The sequence below is a fragment of the Nycticebus coucang genome, chromosome Y (assembly GCF_027406575.1).
Source record: "Nycticebus coucang isolate mNycCou1 chromosome Y, mNycCou1.pri, whole genome shotgun sequence".
Taxonomy (NCBI): domain Eukaryota; kingdom Metazoa; phylum Chordata; class Mammalia; order Primates; family Lorisidae; genus Nycticebus; species Nycticebus coucang.
Genome location: NC_069805.1, coordinates 7,144,723 through 7,170,189, shown reverse-complemented (window position 1 = coordinate 7,170,189; position 25,467 = coordinate 7,144,723). Strand labels below are relative to the sequence as shown.

Sequence of the window (25,467 nt, the reverse complement as noted above, 5' to 3'; positions counted from 1 at the left end):
ATGTCTGGAAGGATTTTTGAATGTCACTATTCAAAGGGTTGGTGGGTGGGTTTACTGTTGGTATCTATTAGATAGAGACATGGGATAATTTCAAATATCCTACAATGCACAGACTTGCTCCCTCAATGAAGAATTGTCTAGTGCAAATTGCCAAGAGTGCTGAGCCTGATAAATCTGCTCTAATGACTTTTTCCTCTCACTTTTGTCTGCTACAATATCCTATGTCAGTAGATCAGAATCCTCAAGAATTTGGACTTTCTCAGAATGTAAGCCTTCATCTATCTTCTTCCTTTTTGGTAGGGTTTTCTCTGTGTAGTCTCTCATTATATGCTAGTCATTCTTTTACCTTATGTATTAATCATATGTATAGACTCAGGGACACATACTGGCCATTGAGTCTGTGTATAAGAACATTACTGGAGGAAATTTTTGGAGTGTCACTCTTCATCTTCTTTTCTTACTTTATTTTGCAGCTCTAGATTTGAAAATAATGTTTTATTTTATTCATAAAATGTCTCAAAAAATAGGGAGATGTTGTTTTTATATATTTTGAAACTCGATGGACAATATACCAATTTTACTGAATTAGTGGATTTTGATGTTTTTTCTTTTCTTTTTTTTTAAATGAATGACAACTGACTCATCAAGAGCCTTCAAGAAAAATGAAATTTTGTTCCTAAAATGAACTTCCTAGAAAAATCCAAAACTTTAGAAATTTATTCATTTTCATAATTAAACACTTATGGAAGGGTGAATATGTCATAATTAATTTTTTTATAATTAAATACTCATAATAATTAAAACATAAGTACTCAGTCATAATTAAAGTTCAAAATGTCTATGGGCAGAGTAGTTAGGCCAATGTAAGTCTTAAAGGCAGAACCATGTAAAATTCAGTTTATGCACTCAACAGGTTTTATGGAGTACCTACTATGGTCCTCTGCTAGTCATTGAGAACACATTAGTGAGAAAATTATATCCAGTCTCTACCTTCATGGAGCATACATTACTTATTTATGGTCTGCCCTCCAGATAAATACCCACATAAATTTAATTGCTATGGCAACAAGTCCCATAATTGAAAATTGCAGGGTGGTATGAAAGTAAATAGAGAACCTAACACTATTTCTAATCTAATCAGGAGATTTTTTTTTTTAAAAGAAAGTAGTAATTAATCTCATACCTAAAAGATGAGTAAGAATTAGCTGTGCACTGTGCAAATTCTGGCAGAGGCACAGGTAATGCCCTGAGGCAAGAGACAGCTTGTCTTGCTCAGAACTACCAAGAAGGATTTTGGTTTTAATGCTTAGTACTCAGGAGCCATTACATTGTTTTAGTAGAGGCAGGATTTGATCAGATTTACATATTAAATGACTCTTTCATTGCCCTGTGAAAATGGGCTTGTAGAATAAAATAGTTAGAAAGTAATGTGAGTAGTCCACATGAGAGATGATACTAACTTAAATTTAAAAAGATGGATTTAGGAGACTTGATCAGCTAGACTTGGTGACTGACTTTTCTTTTTTTTTTGGAAGGAGTGAGAGGAAACCTCAAAGGAGAGAGAGGTGTTAAGGATGCCTCAGAGGCCTCTGGCTGGACCGTCTGGGAGATTGCTGGTACCATTTACTGTGATAGAGAATTCTAGAGGAGAAATAGTTTAGGGGCAAGGTTGTAATAGATAATAAGTTTATTTGGTGGGGGCACACTGTATTGGAGAGTCTTATAATACATCCAAGTATCTCAAATGGAAATATTATAAACATTTGGACTTAGAAATCTTTACGTCCAAAGAGTGATCCAAGCTGGATATCTGATTTTGAACACCATTGAGTATAGATGATGTTTGAAGATGAAAATAGATAGATCACTTTGGGAGAACATATGGAGACAGAAGAATGCCCAAGGTTGAGTTCTGAATAAGATCTACATGAAAAAATTGGGTAGGAGACAAGTCCAAAAAAGGGTCTGATAATAAGTTACAAGAGAAAGCAAGGAGGTATAGAGACATGGAAGTATGGAAAAGAAAACAATGCTATTAGAATGGAGAAGTGGAAGCCTGTATACAAAGGATGCTGAGAGGTTGAATAAGAGAGACAGAGACATGACCATTGTCATTGAATTGTCAACATGCAGGCCATTGGTGGCTTAATAATAGAATTTAGGAGGTAAGAACAAAAGTTAAATTGGAGAGGGTCGAGAAGTCAACATTAGAAAGAAGTAGAAACTGAAACTATGCTATGTGTTTTGTAAATGGGGATAGATAAAATTTAAGTTGGAGAGTTGTAGTTTAGTAAAATTTTATTTTTTAAGATGGTAGAGATAATTGTATGCTTAAATGATAATGAAAATTGTCTAGTAAAGAAAAAGAGGTTGAAGTTATGTAGGAAACCATGGATATCATCCAAAGGGGGATGTTTAGAGAGAATGTGAGGAAAGGGAATTTACAGCACATATCCTCAGACTTTCCTATGATAGAAAACACTTCTATTTGGTAAGGGAGAAAATAAAAAGATAATGAGTGTGAAGTTTAGAATATTTATTTAAATATTCTCTTGAATGGATGATCTTAGTGATCTGAGATTATTTGCACATACCTCTCCAGAACTTGAAACTAGTGTGCATGTTATTAGAAGTAAAATGTGGGAAGGCATCTTCAAGGCATTTGTAGATGGCTTCCTCCTGGTGGAGTATTCAGTAGATAAGGGGGTGTACTCTTATTTGATGTAGTCTGGCATATATGTCATCCAATGGCATGGGGACTGAGAGAGCTAGTGTGGCCACAGAGGACCTGTGTAGTATAGGCACATACTGCTGGGCTTATTTTCTGAACCAGTCACCAGAAGGTGATCTGGCTAAGGACTGCCCACCAAGCAAACAAAACACAATAAAAGTTGATGAGCACAAAACAAGTGATGTGCTTGTAGACTTCACTAGCACTAAACAGCACTTTAAAATCAGTTTTTTAACCCATGTTCTGGACAGCACAGGAATAGAAAGATTCACTAAACTCGTAAGATGCATAGGCAGTTTTGACTATGATAGTAGCAATGGCAACATGGCAGTAAGAATTGGATTTGGTAGCAAGAAACAAAACACTCAACTACATTCCTATAGGGGTTAAACAATGGCGGTTTATTTATCACAGGATGGTTAGTGCTGAGGTGTACGTTCATGGTATTTTTATAGTGGTTCAACATTCCAGGCAGGCATTTTTGTGCTTTTCTTGGTTTTTCCCTCATGTTTACAGTGTAAGTGCTAAGTCCCAGCTGTTACTTCTGCTTTTGAGGAAGAAGAAGAAACTTGGAAGCACTTACCAGTTGCCTATGTCCCTTTTTATCAAGGAGGCAAGTTCCTCCTGAATTCCCTCCAGTAAATCTTTCCTTTCATCCAGGACCAGGGAATAAAAGTAGGCTAAGAAAGTATATACTGTATTTAACTATACATGTTAGCCCCTGAAGTTGGAGGCATCATTGTAGCACCAGATGGGAAATAGTTTTGGGGTAGTTTTGGGAAATATGGGGAGCCAAGGGGGTGCCCTTTGAGATTCAGTAGTTTTCAAAGAGAGTGAAATCACTGGATGGTGTGGTGATAGCAATGGTCAGCTGTGGCCAGGGCCCAGGCTGAGAGAGTGAGAGTCACCACATGGTAGCAGCCAGCTCTGAAGAGCCTGTGAACATCACATCCACCAGGCAATCAAGAAGGTGAAAGATCAGCAGGGAGATGAAAGCTCTGTGTGCTTCCAAGCCATTCTCCAGGAAACTCAAGATAGTATTGTTGCCAACATTTCTCTTTATGCCACGTCCTTCATCTCAGAGATTTGAAGTTGGCCAAGAAACAGCAGATGGAAAACACTCTGCTCATTCTGATTAGCACATGAATGTATTAGCAAATGAATTTAGTGTCCAGAGGCTCTGTCCCAAATGCGGCAGCTGGGTCTAAGTTTTTTACTCCAAGGGGACCACCCAGATGACATCAGGCTGCCTTTCTCTGATCTTGCTTGACTCTGGAAAGCCCTGTTTGCCCACCTCTAGAAAATGGGAGTCCCTGTCCAGTTCTGAATGGGGGAGCTCTGTATCAGTATCATCTCTATTTTAATTACCAGCATATAACCAAGAACTTAGTATGGTGCTGGTATATGGTAGACACTAAGTAATTGTTACTTTAGAATCATCTAAAACCATGATGAGAAAGGAAACAATCAATGGAATGATGATATTTCCATTCTTGTGGAATAGAAGAAAATATTTGCAAGCCATGCATCTGATAAAGGGTTAATATCCAAAATCCATAGCAAGAAAACAAATAACCTGATTAAAAGAGGAGCAAAGGATCTGCATAGACATTTCTCAAAAGAAAGTATACAAATGGCCAACAGGTATATGAAATAATGCTCAAAGTCTTTAAATATCAGGAAAATGTAAGTTAAAAGTGATACCACCTCCCACTTATTAAAATGGCTATTATAAAAAGACAAAAGATAAGTGTTGACAAAGATATGAGAAAAAAAAGGAAGGTTTATGTAAGCTGTTGTAGGAAGATAAATGAGGACATCCATATGGAAAGCAGTGTGGAGGTTCCTTAAAGAATCGAAGAACTACCGTGAGAATATGGTGATTCAAAATAATGTAGAGCTTAAATTTCAAATATCTTACCACAAAAAATGACAAGCAAGTAAGGTAACAGATACGTTAGTTAGCTTAATGTAATAGTCCACATTGCATGCATATATAAAAACATTACATTGCACCTCTAAGTATATGCAATTATGATTTGTCAATTAAAAGTAATATTAATTTTTTAAAGAAGCATATGGTAAAATAAACCCAGGATGATAGTAAGAGAAAACCATCACTTTCTTGCTCAATTTGGGAATCATTTTATTGGAGTTAGGGCTGATTTGGCAGATTAAAATGGTTAATTTTCATAGAATGGGAGGAGGACATATCCTTTTCATTTTCTTCCCCAGTATATGTTCTGGGAACGCACTTATTTAAAAGAAACATACAAAATTGAGGAGTCTGGGATGGGGGTATATTTAAAGACTGGGATCCTCACTTACCACTCTTGGGAGAGAGATACAAGTCCACACATGTCTTGCCTGTTCTTCAAGATATTCTGCATTTTCCCTTCATAAGAGAACAGAAGACTTGGAAAGAATTTCACTCCTATTAAAAATTCTATTTGTCTGTGAGCCGATCATGTTTTAATAAAGTGAAAGAGAAATGAAACTGAGACTATGTAGCTCTTTGCCTTCTTTAGGTAAGTCACAGAGAATTGAATCTTCACAATTTTTTGTCTTCCTTAGGCTGCTTAGTCATGTATTCCCCGAAATTATATTAATAAATATACTGAAATTGATTTCACAATTGTGCAAGCTCAAAACCTAAGAAGTTTTTGTTCTGACTGTAAAAGCTGTCATGTCTCAGATCCAGTAATTTCCAATCATCTGAAATTTTTGTATAATTATCTGTCCATGTTATCCTTAACTCTCACATTTCAGTGTTGCAGACAACAGAGCTATAATCAGTGCGTCTTCTAAAAAGCCATTTTCAGTGAATTGGAAAATAACTCAAATATCTTCTATCTCTCCTTAGACATTAAAAAATAATAATTTGTTTAAAACCACAAGAATCAGAATATTAGAGCAAATAAAGAGAAGGAAATCAGATTAAAATCCTTTTTCATGTATTTTCTCAGGGTGGACAGTTCCTTTCTCAATTAAGAACAATATATAGGAATAATAAGTAAGTGAAAGAAGTGATAACAAAAATTAATTCTCTGGCTAAATTATAACTTGTTCTATTCACCTGCTTTTGACATTCAGATGAAAAAACATTTAATTACCTTTATAACACAAAATAAATTACACAATAAAATCTTATTCTATATTATAATCAGTCCTATGGGAAAAATAAGGGTTGGAATAAAAAAAAAAACTGGCATGTAACATACAGAAATTACCCTCACAATGGAGGAAGTTTGAGTATTTGAGGGATGTCTTAAGGAGATGTCATAAAGAGTTAATGTGAGTGATGACAGAGTCCAGGATCAGAAATGTAAATTTAAGTAGCCACACAAAGGTGACATCTAGAAGATGAAGTGTTGTTGCTGTCCTGAAGTGTTGTTTTGAACACAAAAATCAGAACCCAGGGAGGGGAGTGGGAAATGTCTGCAGCCCTAAACAGCCCCAACAGGAAGTTGGAGCAGGAAGCTGGGAATTACAGAAGCAGAATCGGGAAGAATAGGCAAGGTCAGCACTGAGTTTCATGGGCTGCAACTAAGTGGGAGAAAGTGACCTGGGCTGGCAAGCGAATATCTGTGTGACCACGTGGGCTACTTCACCAGCCTGAGAAAAACTGAATGCAAAGAGGAAGGAGGGAGCAACACAGGGCAGATGGAGAGAGCAAAAAGCACAATCCACAAGTGGAAAATCAAGAACCCAGGGGAAAGACTGTAAAAGGGGAATCTTCCTATGAGGGTTTTTGTTGTTTGTTTTTGAGATGGAGTCTGACTCTGTTGCCCAGTCTGGAGTGCAGGGGCTAACCACAGGTGTAATTGTGTTGTTCTATAGCCTCAATTCCTGGTGTCAAGGGTCCTCCAGCCCCAGCCTTCATAGTAGATGCGACTATAGTCATGTGCCACTGTCCTGGCTTCTGTGTTTTAAAAATGACTGTAAGAAGGAAGACCGGTTGAGAGCAGTTCACTAGATTCTAGGTTAAGTATATTAGTACATTTCCTGTCAATGTTTGTTGTTTCTTGAATAACAAGTTTTACAGTTAGTTATCATTGGCCTGTAAAACTTACAAGCTACATAAACATGATTCATAGCCCTTCAATTTTTAAAAACTACTTTAACATTTAGAAGTACAATCTGAGGCTTCTACCAGAAGCCTGAATGTGTGTGGGGTGATCATTATTATTACTATTTTTTCTTTTTTATCTATAGCTATAGTAAGCAGAGCAATATCATTGACCATAGATAAAGAAATTAACCCCAAGTTATTAATCTTTGTTCTGTATGTGCAGCATACATGTATATCTGATTCTATATGTATGCGTATATATGCTATGTGTACATATATACACATACATAAATGTGAGTGTATACACACATGGCCATATAGTATCACACCTGATCTCTGATCAAATGTTCAGATAATAGATCAGCATGGCAAATTCTGTTATGAGAAAAGGCAAAGTTTGAAAGATAATAGAACATGCACTGTTTGGTCTGGTGAAGGAGGTGTGGTAAGGTGGCAGCAATGGCAGATTCTGATTCTGGATCAATGCTCTTTGCTACTTCATAGAGCATTAGGGATACCATCCACACACAGAGAGACACAGGTAAATATCTTTGACGGCCAAGCCAGTACCTTTTCCTAGACATTTGGCTATTCCTTAAACCAGTGGTTCCCAACCTTCCTAATGCTGTGGATCTTTAATACAGTTCCTGTGGGTTGCGACCCACAGGTTGAGAACCACTGCCTTAACTGTCAGAACTCAAGGATTCAGTGTGGCCTAAAGAGCATGAGACCCACCACCTGGAGCCCTGGAATCTATTCCAGGCTCTTAGAAGCTGAGTAACTTTAGGCAAGTCACTTCTGCCTCTGGGTATCAGGTTCTCCCTGAGTGTGTTGAACCTGCTTTCTGTTCTTTACTCTTGTTTTCTGCCTGCACACCCTGGACAGCTGCTGCTTAGTAGATTGGTAGCAGCAGTGTTGAAGATACATGGAACATTAATTGAGCACTTACTATGAGTCAGGTGCTGAGCTCAGCATTTTTCCTCATTTCATCCTTACCATATAAGTTTGCATTATGTACTATAATTATTTCCAATTCAGAGACAAGGAAACTGGCTTAGAGAATTTAAGAAACTCAGCCAGGTCACACACCTAGTGAGTAATAGGCCTCATGAATTCAGGCCTAACCAGTATCTCAGTGCTTATTCCTAGTCTCTGCATTATGTTGTTCCTACTGTCATGACTCTCAGATTGGGTAGTGACAAGGTCAAATCCCCCACCCATAGACATGTAATTATATTGGCGAGGGATTAGATTGTGAAAGTCTGCCAGGACATTTGCAAGAGCCCTGTCCAAGCTTCCAGGAATGGCTCTCTTTGCCCTATAACTGAGAGTAGGAAAAGGATGACCATCACATTATTGAATTGCCTGAGAAGACACTATTTTCAGAGCACATGATGTGGCTGGGACCTTACCTCTGCCTGGTAGGAATGTCCTTATTATTTGGAGAGCTGGGCAAGGACCTCAGCTTTTTCTCATTCCTATTGGGGGTTTTCTTTCTTCTTGTCCTTCCCTGACTCCCCAACTCTGCATGAGGCTGTGACATGCTTTTCTAAGTCCCACTTCCTTGCATCTCAGGCTTCTCCAGGGTGTCCAACCTACGGTGTGGCCTGCAGGCTGTATACCAATTTTGTGAGGACTTTTTTTGTTATCTGTTATGTCAGAAATCATGAAAAGTGTGCAATGGCCACTTTTTTTTTTTTTTTTGCTCATTCACTTTTGTTAGTGTTTGTATATTTACTGTGTGGCCCAAGACAAATCTTACTCTTCCAATGTGTGGCAGAGAAAAGTTTGGATACCTGAATTTAGCTGAAAAGAATAGCATGGGAAAGAGGAAAGATAAGAGGATAAGGGAATATATCTGGGCTCAGTCACGAGAGTCCCACTAGAGCAACACCTCTCCCTATCTGCTCCTGTTGCCCAACCAGTGCCTTGCTCCACTAACCCCATCTGCCACTGATGCTGGAGTTCTGTGTTTCTGACAAACACAGTTATTTTCCCAATAATCAGTATTCCCAAAGACAAACAGGGAGCAAAACCTGCAATTTTTACAGCTACCCCATTGTCTCTAATATCTCTGTCATCATTTATTGAGTACATCAAGGCGTTGGGAAGTATGTTATGTGCTTTACATGTATAAATTTGCTCCCTTGCATCAGCCTGCAAGCCCTCATCACCAAGGCTCCCCTTCAGCCTTATTCTCTGGGCTAGTGCTCACCAGCCACATGGAACTTGATCTCCTTCCTCACCAAAGACTTACTACCTTGGCTTCTCATCCCTAGTATTCCTGTCTTATTTCCTGCTTTCTCCTGTTTGTTTTTTTTTTTTTTTTTGTTGTTGTTGTTATTGTTGTTCCCTGCTCTCCACGTCCTCTGCTAAGGCCATCAGTCCATGGAATTTTCATTCTGCTCTCAGATAAAAGAGAAAGCAAGAATTGCTGGGCGCTGATCCAGCTGTCAGGAGTACCAACGAGGCTTGCAGTTGTTTTCCTGAATATACTTTGGCATGGGGATATACACAAACTTGACTTCATAGTTTTACTAATACCATTATCTCAGGTACTTTGTAGTTTAGTCAGCTTTTTCAGGTTGGCCAAAAAAGTCAAACTGTAATAATACTGCTTCTTTGTAATAACCTTTCTGAGTTAAGAACAAAGAATTTCAAAATGAAGTTTCAGTGCATAATCCATTGACATGCTGGTGACAGCCTAATTTTGAAGGAATACTGAACAATATAGAAAAATTGCATTTATGTATCTCAACGAATTACCTTAAAATATTACTTTTAGAAATAGTGATGTGAGGCTGAGGCAAGTGGATTGCTTGATCTCAGGAGTTTAAGACCAGCTTGAGCAAGAGCAAGACCCCATTTCCACTAAAAATAATAAAAAAAAAAACTATCTGGGTGTTGTGGTGGACACTTGTAGTCCCATTACTCAGGATGCTGAGGCAAAAGGGTCACTTGAGCCCAAGAGTTTGAGGTTGCTGTGGGCTATGATGCTGCAGCACTGTACTCAGGGCACAGAATGAAACTCCCTGTCTCAAAAGGAAAAAAAGAAAAAGAATAAACAGTAATATCTTTTTCTAAATGGGACTTGAGTTGTGTCACACAGAAAAATTAAATTTTAAATGAACTGTGGGTTTTTCCAACCCAAGTCTAAGCAACAGATCAAAATAATTGGCAACTGGAAAGAACATCTTTTGAAAGTATATTCCTTCAGGACTGGAGTCTTTTCATCCTATTCACACCAAGTTCAGACAGTTCCTGGTATAGAGTCAGATTTCAATAAATGTTGGTGACTATTGTTTTCAAATGAAAAGAATGTTCTTAGTGTCTGTGTCTATGCAAGTGTTTCAAAAGTGAACTAAATTATTTGTCTGAGCTTAACCTTCCTTCTCTGCAAATCCCTTTCTTTGCTGCCTATTTACATAGAGTGCAATTAAAGGTTGGCCAGTGGCTGTTTCAGATGATGGAATATTGGTCAAAACCCCAGACCAGGAGGAGAGCTTCACACCCTGTCTTATTCTTATTACACTGTCTTTGGATGGAGAAATAAGGATTTGGTTTGGAGCTTTTCTTGTATTTAGCTTGTCACTTGGTTCATTATTGTCTAGAGTCTTTTATAGCTGATAAAAGGGGCAGAGTGCTAAATGTGAGCTGCTTGAGGCAGGGCTTCTGTCTTATTCATTTTCATGCCCCCCATTAACCTTTAGCCTAGAAAGGGAAGGAAATGACTGCCATATGTTCAGTACCTACTAAGTTAGGCACTGCTCTTGGTCAGTTAAACTCATGATCTTATTTAATTAACACAATAGTCTCATGACATAAATTTTTCTGAATTTAGAGTTGAGAAAACTGAAAACAAGGTTTAAGGAATTTGCCAAAATTGCATAGCTTTGAGGGCATCATTGAACTAGCATTGAACTAGCATAGTGCCTATGTATTAAATAATAAATATAGTGCCTATGTATTAAATAATAAATATTTAATACATAACTGGTCTAAGAGCTGTTTTTCTCTGAATGCTCTTGTTTTTTTCAGTACTAAGTATTTCTCTTTATAAATTTGTTTAATAGCCACAACAATGGTTTTGGATATTTTGGTGAATGTACAATGGTTTTCATATTTGACTTACGTACATTATAGACACTCATCTAATTATATTTCTATCTTTTTTTTAACAGACACACAAGTGGAGAAGATAGGTAGTATATTGGAACAAAAATTTAGAAGCTCCTAGGAGAGGCTGGATTAGGAATTTCTTTGATTTTGGAGTTAACATGAAGCATTCACATTTTAAGAGAATGGATGACTGAGGAATCATCTAAGAAAACTGAGAAGAATCTGCCAGAGTGATGGGAAGAGAACAAGAGAGAAAACATTGTTCTAGAAGATAAATTCCTGTGAGCCGTGGAGAGAAAGGGAGAGGGTGAGCTTTTTATTCAAAAAGATGGTGGTAGTATAAGCATTTTAACAATGTTGATTCTGCTGATCCATGAGCATGATATATTTTCCCCTTGTTTACATGCTCTGTGATTTCTTTCCTCAGTGACTTGTAATACTTCCTGTGGAGATATTTTACTTTTTTTGGTTAAATATAGGTATTTTATTCTCTTTATTGTTATTATAAAATATATTGAATCTTTGATTTGATTCTTAGCTTTACTGTTTTGGTGTACAGGAATGCTCTTGATTTGAGAGAATATTGATTGTGTAACCTGGGAATCTCATGAATTTATTTATTAGTTCCAGGAATCTCTTGGCAGAATCTTTGGGGTTTTATAAATATAAGATCCTATTGTCAACAAAGAATGTTAGTTTAGTTTGACCTCTTCTGTCCCCATTGGATGCCTTTGATTTCCTTTTCTTGTCTGATTGCTCTGGCTAGGACTTCTAGCATATGTTGAATACAGTGGTGACAGAGGGTAACCTTGTCTATTTCCAGATCTAAGTGGAAACATTTTTAATTTTTTCCTGTTCAGTGTGATGTTGGCTGTGAGTTTGTCATATGTGCTTTAATAATTTTGAAGTTTGTTCCATCTATGCCTATTTTGTTAAGAGTTCTTAACATAAAAGTGCACTGAATTTCGTCAAGTGCTTTCTCTACATCTATTGAGATGATCATATGATTTTGTACTTGTTTCTGTTTATGAGATGAATCACATTTATAGATTTGCATATGTTGAACCGTCCTTGCATCCCTGGGTTTGAAGTGTCTTGGTCATGGTGGATTATTATTTTGATGTGCTTCTAAACTCAGTTTGCTAGTAGAATTATTGATAATTTTTTAATCTATATTCATAAGGGATATTGGTGTGCAGTTTTCTTTTTTTGTTGTGTCATTTCTTGGCTTTGATATCAAGGTGATATTGGCTTTGTAGAATGAATAGGGGAGGATTACTTCCTTCTTGATATTCTGAAGTAATTTCTGCACTATAGGTACCAATTCCTCTTTGTAGATCTGGTAAAATTCAGCTGTGAAACCATCCCATCTAGGACTTTTTTATAGGAAGGTTTTTATTGATGCCTCAATTTTGTTGATTTATATTGGTATTTTTAGGAGTTCTATTTCTTCTTAATTAAGCCTAGGGAGGTTGTGTGTTTCCAAGTATAAGTTCATTTCCTCAACATTTTCCAGTTTATATGCACAGAGGTTTTTATAGTATTCAAATATGACATATTGTATTTCTGTGGTATCAGTTGTAATATTTTATTTTTCAATTCTGATTGAGCTTATTAGAGTTCTTTCTTTTCTGTTTTTGGTTAATCTATCAATAGGGCTGTCAATTTCTTTTAATCTTTTATTTTTTTATTTAAGAATATTAGAAGGTATGAATATTTTATTTACATACTTTTTCATACAGACTGAGTCAAAGTTTTAAGTTTGCCCTTCACCCAGATAGTGTGCAGTACCCAACAGGTGTGAATTTACCCCATCCTCTACTCTTGCCTCTTTCTCCAGCTTGAAACACCACAAGAATAGAGAAACAAACACATGTACTCAATACTAAGTTGGAACTAATCCATCAACACGTACGTGCATATATAAAAGTAAATTTCTTTTAATGTTTTAAGAGAACCAATCTTTTATTTCATTCATCTTCTGTGTAATTCTTTTGTTATAGATTTCATTTAGTTTTGCTCTGACCTTTGTTATTTGTTTTCTTCCATTTTATTTGGGGGATCAGTTTGCTTTTTCTTTTCTAATTCCTTGAGATGATTCATTATATTGTTGAATTACAATATTTTTTATTTTATATATTTATTTATTTATTTTGCAGTTTTTGGCCAGGGCAGGGCCCAGACCTGCCACTTGCAGCATATGGGGCCAGCGCCCCACTCCTTTGAGCCACAGGCACCACCTGTTGATTTGCAATCTTTCTGCTTTTTGATGTAGGCATTTAAAGCTATAAATTTTCTACTTAGGACTGAATCCCACAGATCTTGATAACTTGTGTGTCCTTTGTCATTTAGTTCAAAGACTCTTATGACTTCCATCTTAATTTCCTCCTTGACCCAATAATCATTTAGCAGTAGGTTGCTTAATTTCCTTGACTCTGTGTAAAATTAGAAATCAACTCTGTGGAGTTGATTTCTAATTTTATTTTACTGTGGTCTGAGAAGTTGTATGGTATAATTTCTATTTTTGAATTTGTTGAGACATGTTTTGTGCCCTAAAATGTGATCAGTCTTGGGGAATGTTCTATGAGTATTCTACAGATTCAAGGCAATCCTTATTAAAATGCCAACATCATTTTTCACAGATCTAGGAAAAATAATTCTACACTTCATATGGAACCAGAAAAGAGCCTGAATAGCCAAAGCAAACTTCAACAAAAAGGACAAATCAGGAGGCATCATTATACTAGACTTCAAGCTCTACTACGTGGCCATAGTGACAAAACACCACAGTACTGTCACAAAAATAAAGACATACATAGACCAATGGATCAGAACAGAATACCCACACATAAAATTATTCTATTTCCATCTGATCTTTGACAAAACAGATAATAACAGATGCTGGGGAAAAGAATCTCTATTCAATAAATGGTGCTGGTAAAGTTGGATAGCCACATGTAAATGACTGAAACAGAAGTTGTACCTCTCACCACTCATGAAAATTAATTAATGATGAATAAACAAACTTAAACCTAATGTGGGAGGAAGCAGGAGGAGAGGGGTAAATTCATATCTAATGGGTACAATGCACAAGACGATGCTCACATTTATAACTTTGAATAAATGTAATTCATGTAAGCACAACATATGTAGTCCCATAATATTCTGAAGTTAAAAAATAAAATGGTGGCAAATCAGCAGGACAAGAGTGGAACACCGTGACAGGGTAACCTAATGAATACTTTTGCAAGCTGAGTACAAAGAATGAATAGATGGTCAGTGATTAAGATGGAGGGAAGAAGGAGAATGACTGGGGCAGACCCTTCAAACCACCAGAGGAAGAGCATGGACAAGGGACACGCACCATCTCCTCTGAGCCAGGAGGGGTGGAAGTGAGCTGGAGAGAGCAGGTGAATTTGCAAGCCAGAATTGGGGAAAGTTATTTGCTCACATGCAGATATAAGCTGAGTTATAATTTTAACAAGTCATGTGAGATCTTGCCTAAGTGATGACAATAAATAATTGACTCAAAAGCAAAATCCTCCCTTTCCTCACGGGGAACTTTATTCATTAACAGGATGAACAGAATCATCTCTAGGGAAAGTCTGAGATCCTGAGAAAATCATGTAGAGTCAATTTCTCTCCCTCTAACAATTTCATGTAGATAAAAAAATAGATTTAAATGAACATGGAGGGAATATCTGAAGAGAAAAATGAGATCCATAAAGGGCTGAAATGTACTTTACAATTACATAATACTTGGTGGCTTTTATGTTCTGTGTTCCATGCCGGCTCCCATTCCTGTGCTCCTGTTTTTCCTTCTGCCTTCTATGTTGTCCTCACCACCTTCTCCTTATCTTACCTCACCTCCTTACTCTGGGGCTCATATACACCATTTCTTCATTGATACCAGGGAAACTTTTTTTTTTTTTTTTTTGAGACAGAGTCTTATTATGCCACCCTTGGTAGAGTGCTGGGGCATCATCACAGCTCACAGCAACCTCCAACTCTTGGGCTTCAGGGATTCTCTTGCCTCAGCCTCCACAACACTTGGCTATTTTATTTATTTCTTTATTTTTTGCAGTTGTCATTGTTGCTTAGCTGGCCCAGGTTGGGCTTGAACCTGCCAGCCTTGTTGCATGTGGCTGGCACCATAACCACTGTGCTACAGGTGCCAAGCTGAAGGTGACTTTTGACAATGCTTTTGCTGCCCTTTTCCATCTCTCATGCATAAGAATTATTAGTGTATATATTTTATCTATCCCATTTAATTTTTTTGTTTCCAATATGAGGAATGCTTCCTAATTTCTGTATATTTTCCATGATCCCTTTCAATTAGTGAACACTGAAATGAAAAAAAATATTTACTAAATCAATATAATTGATTCCTGTTTGGTTTTGCTTTTTTTGAGACAGGGTCTTTCTCTTTCATCTAGGCTAAAGTGCAGTGGCATCGTTAGGACTACAGGTATGTGCCACCATGTCTGGCTAATTTTTTTGATAGCGATGGGATCTTGCTTTTGCTTGGGCTGGTCTTGAATTCCTGGCCTCAAGCAATCCTCCTGCCTCAGCCTCCCAGAATTCTGGGATTACAGGCGTGAGCCACTGCTTAGCCAGTGATTTCCTTTTACAGCTGACAGAACAAACCAATGTGACGTGACTTAGTAGAACTTGTAAGTGTAGGATTTAGAACTTAGGTCTTAGGCTCCCCAAGCTTGTGCTGTTTCCCTAAAATATTTGCCTCTATAAAAACTTCTAATATTGTCAAAGGGGGTATCTGAGGGGGCAGGGTGAAATAGGTTTTAATATACAGAAGGTCAGATGACCAGGCATACCCCAGCTGAGTCACTTTTTTTCTTTTCTAGAAGCCATTTGTGATGTCATTTGCCTATGTCATAGCCTACCTTCCCTAGTTACTCTCCAAATGTGGATAAGCTAGAGCTCCAGCTGTTCCTTACAAACTTCTCTAATGGTGAATAAATACACAGAGAAAGCTAGTGCCTTTACTAAAACAATACTTTACTTTGTAAGTGCAGTTACCTCATTTTTAAACAAATTTATTTGATATATTCCCTTGCTTTTGTTATGTATTTTGCATATTTAAATTTTAAAAGTTAAGAGAGTACACATTATTTGTTAAGAAGGATCAAATAAAATGCTTATTTTCTTGCTAGCTGTATATATATCTTTTTTGCATCACAGAAAATGTATTTATAATGAAAAAATTCATGGTAAACTGGCAACAAACAAAATTGTGTCTTATGGTTGTATTTCTTTTACTATACCTACCTTAGATTGTTTTTCCTCTTTGAAATTGGTTTGTTCTTAGCTAGGTGTCAAAGTCTCCTCTTCCTTTCAAATTATATATACATATACATATAATATATAAGTATATATATATATTTTTTGATAGGGTCTTACTTTGTCATCCTCGCTAGTGTGCAGTGGTGTCTTCCTAGCTCACTGCAGCCTCAAAGTCCTGCCCTCAAGTTGTCCATTTGCTAAATAACCTCACCACCAAACCAGCTATTTTTTTTTTTACTTTTTTATTGAGATCGTGTCTTGCTCTTGCTCAGACTGGTCTCAAACTCTTGGCTTCAAGCAAACCTCCAGTCTTTGCCTCCCAAAGTACGAGGATTACAGATGTCAGCCACCTCTCCTCCTATTGCTCCTTTCAAATTAAAAGTAATAAATTTACCAAAATTATTTTTAGTTTAACAGCATATGACCCCAGCAGAGTGATTGATTATTGGTAGATTTCTTCCCCTGAGTTAAGTGGTGAAGAAAATATTTTTGCAGGTAATCTGCATGATGTTTAGAAAAGTTACATTGCAATGAAAACCACTATTATGTGAAAATGAAGCTCACCCCATATATATGTTTTATACAAAAAAAAAAAAACCTTTGTTATATAAGAGTTTGTGGTACTATAGTGTTAAGATTTTTAAGTTAGTTTACAATATTCTTCCTTTTCTTCTGCAAACATACAGAACACTGAATTTGTGTCCTTTCATGAAAATGTAAAAATTATCCAGTACCATATTTTTTTCCCTCTTAACCTAATTGCTTGATAGAAATGAAGATGAAGTCAGAAAAAAACAACAACAAAAAAGTGTCTTAGAATTACAATAAGTTGTATTTTTAATCCCCTTCATGTTTATAATACTAACTTTAGTAGCCTTTATTGTCAGTATCTTTTTCACTCTATACTATTTAAAATTTTGTCAGTAGAGTATGTTTCTGGTCTCATAGATCTTATCTACAAAAGGCCCCTAGGATAAAAGTGCCTAGAGAACAGACCTGGAGGCTACCAAATATGTTTCACATTTCCCTTGACCCCTTCATTCTTTGCTTTAAATTATCTATGAACATGGAATGACTCCTCATGAATTGCCTTTGAGAAGACAAAACTGTTGACAGAAAATGGATCACAATACTACAGTGAGATCAGATGCCTTAACAGTGTAGATGAATGGAAACCTTACAGATAGTGCGCCCATAGTTAGCAAACTACCAAGGAGTTCATAGCCCCCCGCAGATGAATGGTTGGAGCAACCAATTTACATTTATTTTGTACCAAGCAAAGCAGAAAATAACTCTAGAGTCAAGTTATTTCTTCTTTTGAGAAATCAAAAAGGCATGAAATATAGTTGAAAACAGAGACAGATTGTGGTCAGGCTTACAATAGGTCCAGTGAAAGGACCATATCTCTGGGTCATGAGCTGTGGTTCCTCAGGAAGACTGGTTGGTCTTGAAAGAAGCCACTGGATGAATTCTTCTAACTTGGTGGCTCTGAAGAAAAATGTCCACTTTTCTCCATGAACAAAAGTTAGCTTGATCCATGTATGAAAGTCTGGGTAAATGTAAATATTTGACTTTGCTTTTATAAACCTTCTTGATGCATTTTGATGGTTATTTTTCTTTGGAGTTTTAAATTGGGGAGAATTTTTTTTTTTCCTCAACAGTATCAGTGGGTTTTGAATACCTGGGCATTTTCTCTGGTCTTGCTGAAGGTATTTCAGAGCCTGTAGAAGCTGATGTGTTCTTTAGAGTTTCTGGTTGTATGAGTTTGTGAAGCAGTTTCAGGATGTCTTTACTCTTTTCTCCCTCCAGAACCTCTAAACAATATCAACCCCTAAGCAAAAATTCCAGTTTTCCAATTCTGTCACCTTCTTTATTAAAGCCTCCATATCTTCCTTGAGAGAGAGAGTACTTGCAGTTGCTCTGGATTGTATGTCTTCATTAACATTCACTATAGTTTCCAGTACTTCTATCTGCTTCTGATAAATGTCAAATTTTTCCTGGATTTTTGATATTGCACCCACAGCATCAAGTCATTTGGTTGAGGAGTGTAGCTTGGGCAGTTTTAACATCCTGGAGCATTATTGTAAGACTCATCTCTTCTTCAAAGCTAATGTATTGCTCACAATTATAGGAAATTATAGTTGGATACAGGTGCTGAATCTTACATTTATGGTAAACATTTTTGAAAGATTTTCTGATACTTGAGAGATTTGAAGTCCACATATGCCCAGCAGCAGCTTTTACCCTTTTGGTATAAAGTTTATACATCTTTGATGCTGAAACAAGTGCCAAAGTATTGGAAAACATGACTAGATTGATAGGAAGAAACAATGGCAAAATGAAATGGTCTTTCTCTTACTGTTAATATTTGTTAAATGTCTTTCCTGGTAACATCATGGAACATCCTATGAGTAGCATCAACAGCAACAGTAGGTACTCTCAGGTGGTTAGCTTCTTGTAGGACAGCCCAGCTGGAGAACTCTGTGGCATAATGATCATCTGCATGAGATCCTGAAGGCAATCACTGCCCTGATCCTGATGTCACAATGACTACTGACCAAATAGTAGAACATATTTCACTATAGGCAGTGGTTCTCCAAAGGTTTGGTCATTAGTCTCTTTTGCATTTATAAAAATTGAGGACCACAGAACTTTTGTTCCTGTAGGTTGTATCTATCAATATTCCATATTAGAAATTAAAACAAAAAAAAGCCTTCAGATATTTGCTTATTAACTTATTTAAATAAAAACCCACTACATGTTAACATAAATAACATATTTTGTATGAACAATGATAATATTTTCTAAAAAGGAAAAAATAGAGAAAAGAATAGCATTGCTTTACATATCTGCAAATGTTTTAAATACAGTAGAAGCTGCATAGTGGACCACCCCCCTATATTGATCACTTCCTTAAGTTAATCGTTTTTTAATCATCTCAAGTTTTTTAAAAATAATTTGACAAAATTAAATGAATTTTCATGATTCAAAATTCAAAATGGTGTACATTCAAAAGTATGCATCTTCAACATAAGAAGGTCATGTAAACAAGTCTTCAGACACCATTCTACACAATAGTGAAACAATTCCAGTGTTTCCTCTACTATCAGGAATAAGATAAGGAAGCCTAATCTGACCACTTTATTCAACATAGTACTCAAAGATTGAGCTCAAGAAACTAAGTAAAAATAGCATTCAAATCAGAAATGAAGTAAAATTCTCTGTTTGCACATGATGTGGTCTTACCTATAAAAAAACCTAAGGGTTATAGCAAAAAAAAAAAGAAAAAAGAAAAGTTACAACTACTAAGCCCACCCAGTAAGGTTGTAGATCAAAAATATCAACATGCACAGGTGGCGGTCAAGTAACAGCTTCCTTGCATCTGGGCACTGTGAGTCTGGGGAGATAAGACTCCAGGCATCTCTGGCTGGTGGGATCTGCCTATAATTATCCCTTTGAGGATACAGGGAGCCAGCAAGAGACTTCTGGACCCCAAGAAGAGGACAAAAACAGTGGAAAACTGGCAAGTAATCACATGTGTTTGATTGGTCTAATCCCGCCAACAGCTGTAAGTGCAGTAGCAGCGAGACTGCAAACCGGAAAGGTCTTACCTGTGAACTGTTTTGGTGTTTTTGGACTTGGCACTCAGTTGAACTGCCTTGGGGAGAGCTTGAACAGGAGTGCAGAGAACTTTAGGCATTGTCTAGGAACCCAGACTGAGCCACTGAGCTGGATGGATGGAGCTAATAGTGTTTGGCTGTGGACCGCAGGGAGCCATTGTGAGAGAACTGCCCCAACAGGGTCCACCCTAGGGGTTGCAGAGCAAGGATCGGGCAGGACCTAGTAACCTAGCAACTGAGTAGCCTAAAGATGGGGTCTGTGCCACCTTACAGCCCTAACACTCAGGGGCAAAGTTAGACTGGTTTTGGCACACTGGGTAAGTGGATAGCCTCTTCACTAGTGATTCCAGTGACAAGCACTTTCCTGGGAAATCTTCTGCTTAGCAAGTTGAGAAGCTTAAGGTACATTTTAAAGGGGTGAAGAGAAATTTAGGCTGTCTATCCTGTGGGGTTTGAGAAATCAGCAGAGGCCTCCAGTCATATCAGCATTGTAATTAACATCTCATACCCCAGAAGACCACCTGTTGCCCAGACAATGTTCAACAAGATATGTATACTGCTTGGTAGTATACAAGCAGTGCTATGCTTTGGTTGTTTTTATTGTTGTTGTTTTGTTTGTTAGTTTGTTGTTTATTTTGATGTTGTTTTGTTTTTTAATTTCAACCTTTCCTGTACAGATTTTTTTCTTTTCTTTCTACAGTTTTCTAGTATAAATACAATTTCCCATTGCTGCCTTTTTCAATAACTAGAACTTAATTTTACCTAGTGTTTCTACCCCTATTATTTGGTTTTTCACCCAATTTTATTCAGTAAAGTTTTCTGTCTGCTTGTTTTGGTTTGATTTATAGCATTTTGTCTTTCCTCTCTACTTCGTGCAGGTGGGGCACTGTGTCTCATCAGGTTAGCAAAGAGTTGCTGACCTCAAGGGAACCACCCAACCAGGCAGCCCCAAAGGTTGGGATTTTTTTAAGGCTGTGTCAAAGTACCCTACTGCACACTTATATTGCTATGTCTCCCTCTTTTTGTGCCTCTTTTCTTTTTGGCAATATTCCTTTTACCCACCCCCTCCCCTTACTCTATTTTCTTTTTATTCTTTCCTTCTTTATTTCATCCCTTCTTGCTTTTCAACCTTCTTATCCTTCTGCTCCTATACGAAAAGTACTAATCAAATCTTAGTCCACAGGTATGGAAACTTAAAGAGCAAGAGGAAGTGAAAAGAAAATTGGGACAAGGTAACAAATACAACAAATCACTCATGAGGAAGAATCAGCAGAAAACTCCTGGCAACATGAAGAACCAAACCAGAACAAACCCTCCAAGAGACAAAGAGGTAGCTGCTGCAAGAGGATTTCACCAATAAAGAAATGTTAGGAATGACAGAAAGGGAATTTAGAACACACAATGAATGATGAAAACAATGAAGGAAATGAGGGAAACAATGAAGGAAACTGCTAATAAAGTGGAAAATAACGAAAAGGAAATGCAAAAACAGAATCAAATAAGAGATGAACCATATGAAGAATGTAGAAAGGATATAGCAGAGCTGAAGGAAATGAAACAGTCAATTAGGGAACTTAAAGATGTAATGGAAAGTATCAGCAACAGGTTAGACCATGCAGAAGAAGGAATTTCAGAGGTAGAAGACAAAGTTCTTGAGATAACTCAGATGTAAAAGAGGCAGAAAAGAAGAGAGAGAAAGTAGAAAGTTCACTGGCAGAATTATGGGACCTTATGAAATGCTCCAACATACGAGTTACAGGAATCCCAGAATGGGAAGAAGAATGCCCCAGAGGAATGGAAGCCATATTAGAGAATGTTATAAAAGAAAATTTCCCAAATATCACCAAACATTCTGACACACTGCTTTCAGAGGGCTATCAGACCCCAGGTCACCTCAACTCTAACTGAGCTTCTCCAAGACACATTGTGATGAACCTGTCCAAAGTCAAGACAGATGAAAAGATTCTACAAGCTGACAGGAGTAAGTGCCAGTTGACCTATGGAGACAAATCCATCAGTGACTGCAGATTTATCTAACAAAACTTTCCAAGCAAGAAGACAATGGTCCTCTACCTTTAATCTACTTACACAGAACAATTTTACCCAGAATTTTGTACCCTGCTAAACTAAGCTTTAAAATTGATGCAGAAATCAAATCATTTATGGATATAAAAACAATGAGGAAATTCGCCACAACGAGACCAGCTCTACGGGAAATACTTCAACCTGTTCTACAAACTCATCATCACAATGGATCAGCAGCAAAGTAAGAACTCAGAAATTAAACGACAGAACCTAACCTCCACACTGATGCAAAAGATAAAACTAAGCAATGGACTCTGACAAAATAAGATGAATAGAATAATACCACACTTATCAATTATCTCAATAAATGTTAATGGTTTGAATTCTCCACTGAAGAGACATAGATTGGCTGACAGGATTAAAAAACACAAGCCATCCATTTGCTGTCTGCAAGAAACACACCTGGCTTCAAAAGACAAATTAAAGCTCCGAGTCAAGGGTTGGAAGACAATTTGTCAGGCAAATGGAATTCAGAAGACAAGGGGAGTTGCAATCTTATTTTCAGATAATTGTGGATTTAAAGTAACTAAAGTCAAAAAAGACAAAGGTGGTCACTTTATATTAATCAAGGAAAAAATTCAAGAAGATATTTCAATTCTAAATATTTATGCTCCCAATTGAAATTCTCCCAGATGCTTGAAACAGACCTTACTCAGTCTGAGAAATGTGATATCTGATAATAACATAATAACAGGGGACTTTAACACTCCTCTTACAGAGCTGGACAGATCCTATAAACAGAGATTAAACAAAGGTCTAAGAGATTTAAATGAGACCCTAGAACAATTGTGTTGACAGATGCATATAGAACAATCCATCCCAAAGATAAAGAATATATATTCTTCTCATCACACCATGGAACATTCTCCAAAATTGATCATATCTTGGGACACAAAACAAATATCAACAGAATCAAAATAATTGAAATTTTAACTTGTATCTTCTCAGACCATAAGGCACTAAAGGTGGAACTCAACTCTAACAAACATGTTCGAACCCACACAAAGGCATGGAAATTAAACAATCTTCTGTTGAATAACAGATGGGTGCAGGAAGAAATAAAACAGGAAATCATTAACTTCCTTGAGCATAACAACAATGAAGACACAAGCTACCAAAACCGGTGGGATACTGCAAAAGCAGTTTTGAGAGGAAAATTTATCACTTTAGATGCCTACATTTGAAAAACAGAAAGAGAGCGCATCAACAAATTCACAAGGCATCTTATGGAGTTGGAAAGAGAAGAACAATCTAAGCCAAATGTCACTAGAAGAACAGAAATCTCTAAAATCAAATCAGAGATCAATAAAATTGAAAACAAAAGAAACATTCAGAAAGTTAATGGAACAAGGAGATGTTTTTCTGAAAAAAATAATAAAATAGATAAATCATTGGCCAGACTAATGAGAAATACAAAAGTAAAATCTCTAGTAACCTCGATCAGAAATGATAAAGGGGAAATAACTGATCCCACAGAGATACAAGAGATCATCTCTGAATACTACCAGAAACCCTATGCCCAGACATTTGACAACGTGAAAGAAATGGATCAATATTTGGAATCACACCCTCCCCCTAGACTTAGCCAGGAAGAAACAGAGCTCCTGAACAGACCAATTTCAAGCACTGGGATCAAAGAAACAATAAAAAAATCTTCCAACCAAAAAATGCCCTGGTCTATATGGCTTCACACCAGAATTCTATCAAACCTTCAAGGAAGAGCTTATTCCTGTACTGCAGAAATTATTCCAAAAAAGTTGAGGAGGAAGGAATCTTCCCCAACACATTCTATGAAGCAAACGTCACCCCGATACCAAAACAAGGAAAAGACCCAAACCAAAAGGAGAATTTCAGACCAATCTCACTCAACACAGATGCAAAAATTCTCAACAAAATCCTAGTCAATAGATTACAGCTTATCATCAAAAAAGTCATTCATCATGATCAAGTAGGCTTTATCCAAGGGATGCAAGGCTGGTTTAACATACGCAAGTCCATATCCACCATATTAACAGAGGCAAAAATAAATATCATATGATCCTCTCAATAGATGCAGAAAAAGCATTTGATAAAATCCAGCATCCTTTTCTAATTAGAACACTGAAGAGTATAGGCATAGGTGGCACATTTCTAAAACTGATTGAAGCTATCTATGACAAACCCACAGTTAATATTCTACTGAATGGAGTAAAACTGAAAGCTTTTCCTCTTAGAACTGGAACCAGAAGAGGTTGTCCTCTGTCACCTTTACTATTCAACGTAGTGCTGGAAGTTCTAGCCAATACAATTAGGCAAGACGAGGAAATAAAGGGAATCCAAATGGGAGCAGAGGAGGTCAAACACTCCCTCTTTGCTGAGGACACAATCTTATACTTAGATAAGATTATACTTAGACTCAACCACAAGACTCCTAGAAGTCATCAAAAAATACAGTAATGTTTCAGGATATAAAATCAATGTCCACAAGTTAGTAGCCTTTGTATACACCAATAACAGTCAAGATGAGAAGCTAATTAAGGACACAACTTTTTTCACCATAGTTTCAAAGAAAATGAAATACCTAGGAATATACCTAATGAAGGAGGTGAAGGACCTCTACAAAGAAAACTATGAAATCCTCAGAAAGGAAAGAGAGAGGATATTAACAAATGGAAGATCATACCATTCTCATAGATTGGAAGAATCAACATTGTTAAAAGGTCTATACTTCCCAAAGCAATCTACCTATTCAGTGCCATTCCTATCAAAATACCAACATCATACTTTCATGATTTGGAGAAAATGATTCTGCATTTTGTATGGAACTGAAAAAAAAAACCTGTATAGCTAAGGCAGTTCTTAGTAATAAAAGTAAAGTTTTTTATTTAACATCAACATACCAGATTTTAGTCTGTACTACAAAGCCATAGTGGTCAAGACAGCATGGTACTGGCACAAAACAGAGACATAGACACTTGGAATCAAATAGAAAACCAAGAAATGAAACTAACATCTTACAACCACCTAATCTTTGATAGACCAAACAAGAACATACCTTGGGGGAAAGACTCCCTATTCAATAAATGGTGTTGGGAGAACTGGATATTCACATGTAAAAGACTGAAAATGGACCCACACCTTTCCCCACTCACAAAAATTGATTCAAGGTGAATAATGGACTTAAATTTAAGGCATGAAACAATAAGAATCCTCAAAGAAAGCATAGGAAAAACACTGGAAGATATTGGCCTGGGCAAAGACTTCATGCAGAAGACTGCCATGGCAATTGAAACAACAACAAAAATAAACAAATGGGATTTCATTAAACTAAAAAGCTTCTGTACAGCTAAGGAGAGAACAACCAAAACAAAGAGACAACCTACACAATGGGAAAGGATATTTGCATATTTTCAATCAGACAAAAGCTTGATAACTAGGATCTATAGGGAAGTCAAATTAATCCACATGAAAAAAGCCAACAATCCCATATATCAATGGGCAAGAGACATGAATAGAACCTTCTCTAAAGAAGACAGACAAGAGGGCAGAGCATGATG

General features: G+C 36.9%; 1 pseudogene; it reads right to left on the bottom strand.

The window, feature by feature from the left end:
* Positions 1–17,551: 17,551 nt before the first annotated feature.
* Positions 17,552–18,494, bottom strand: LOC128578977 (coiled-coil domain-containing protein 54-like; annotated as a pseudogene).
* Between the last annotated feature and the right edge of the window lie 6,973 nt (positions 18,495–25,467).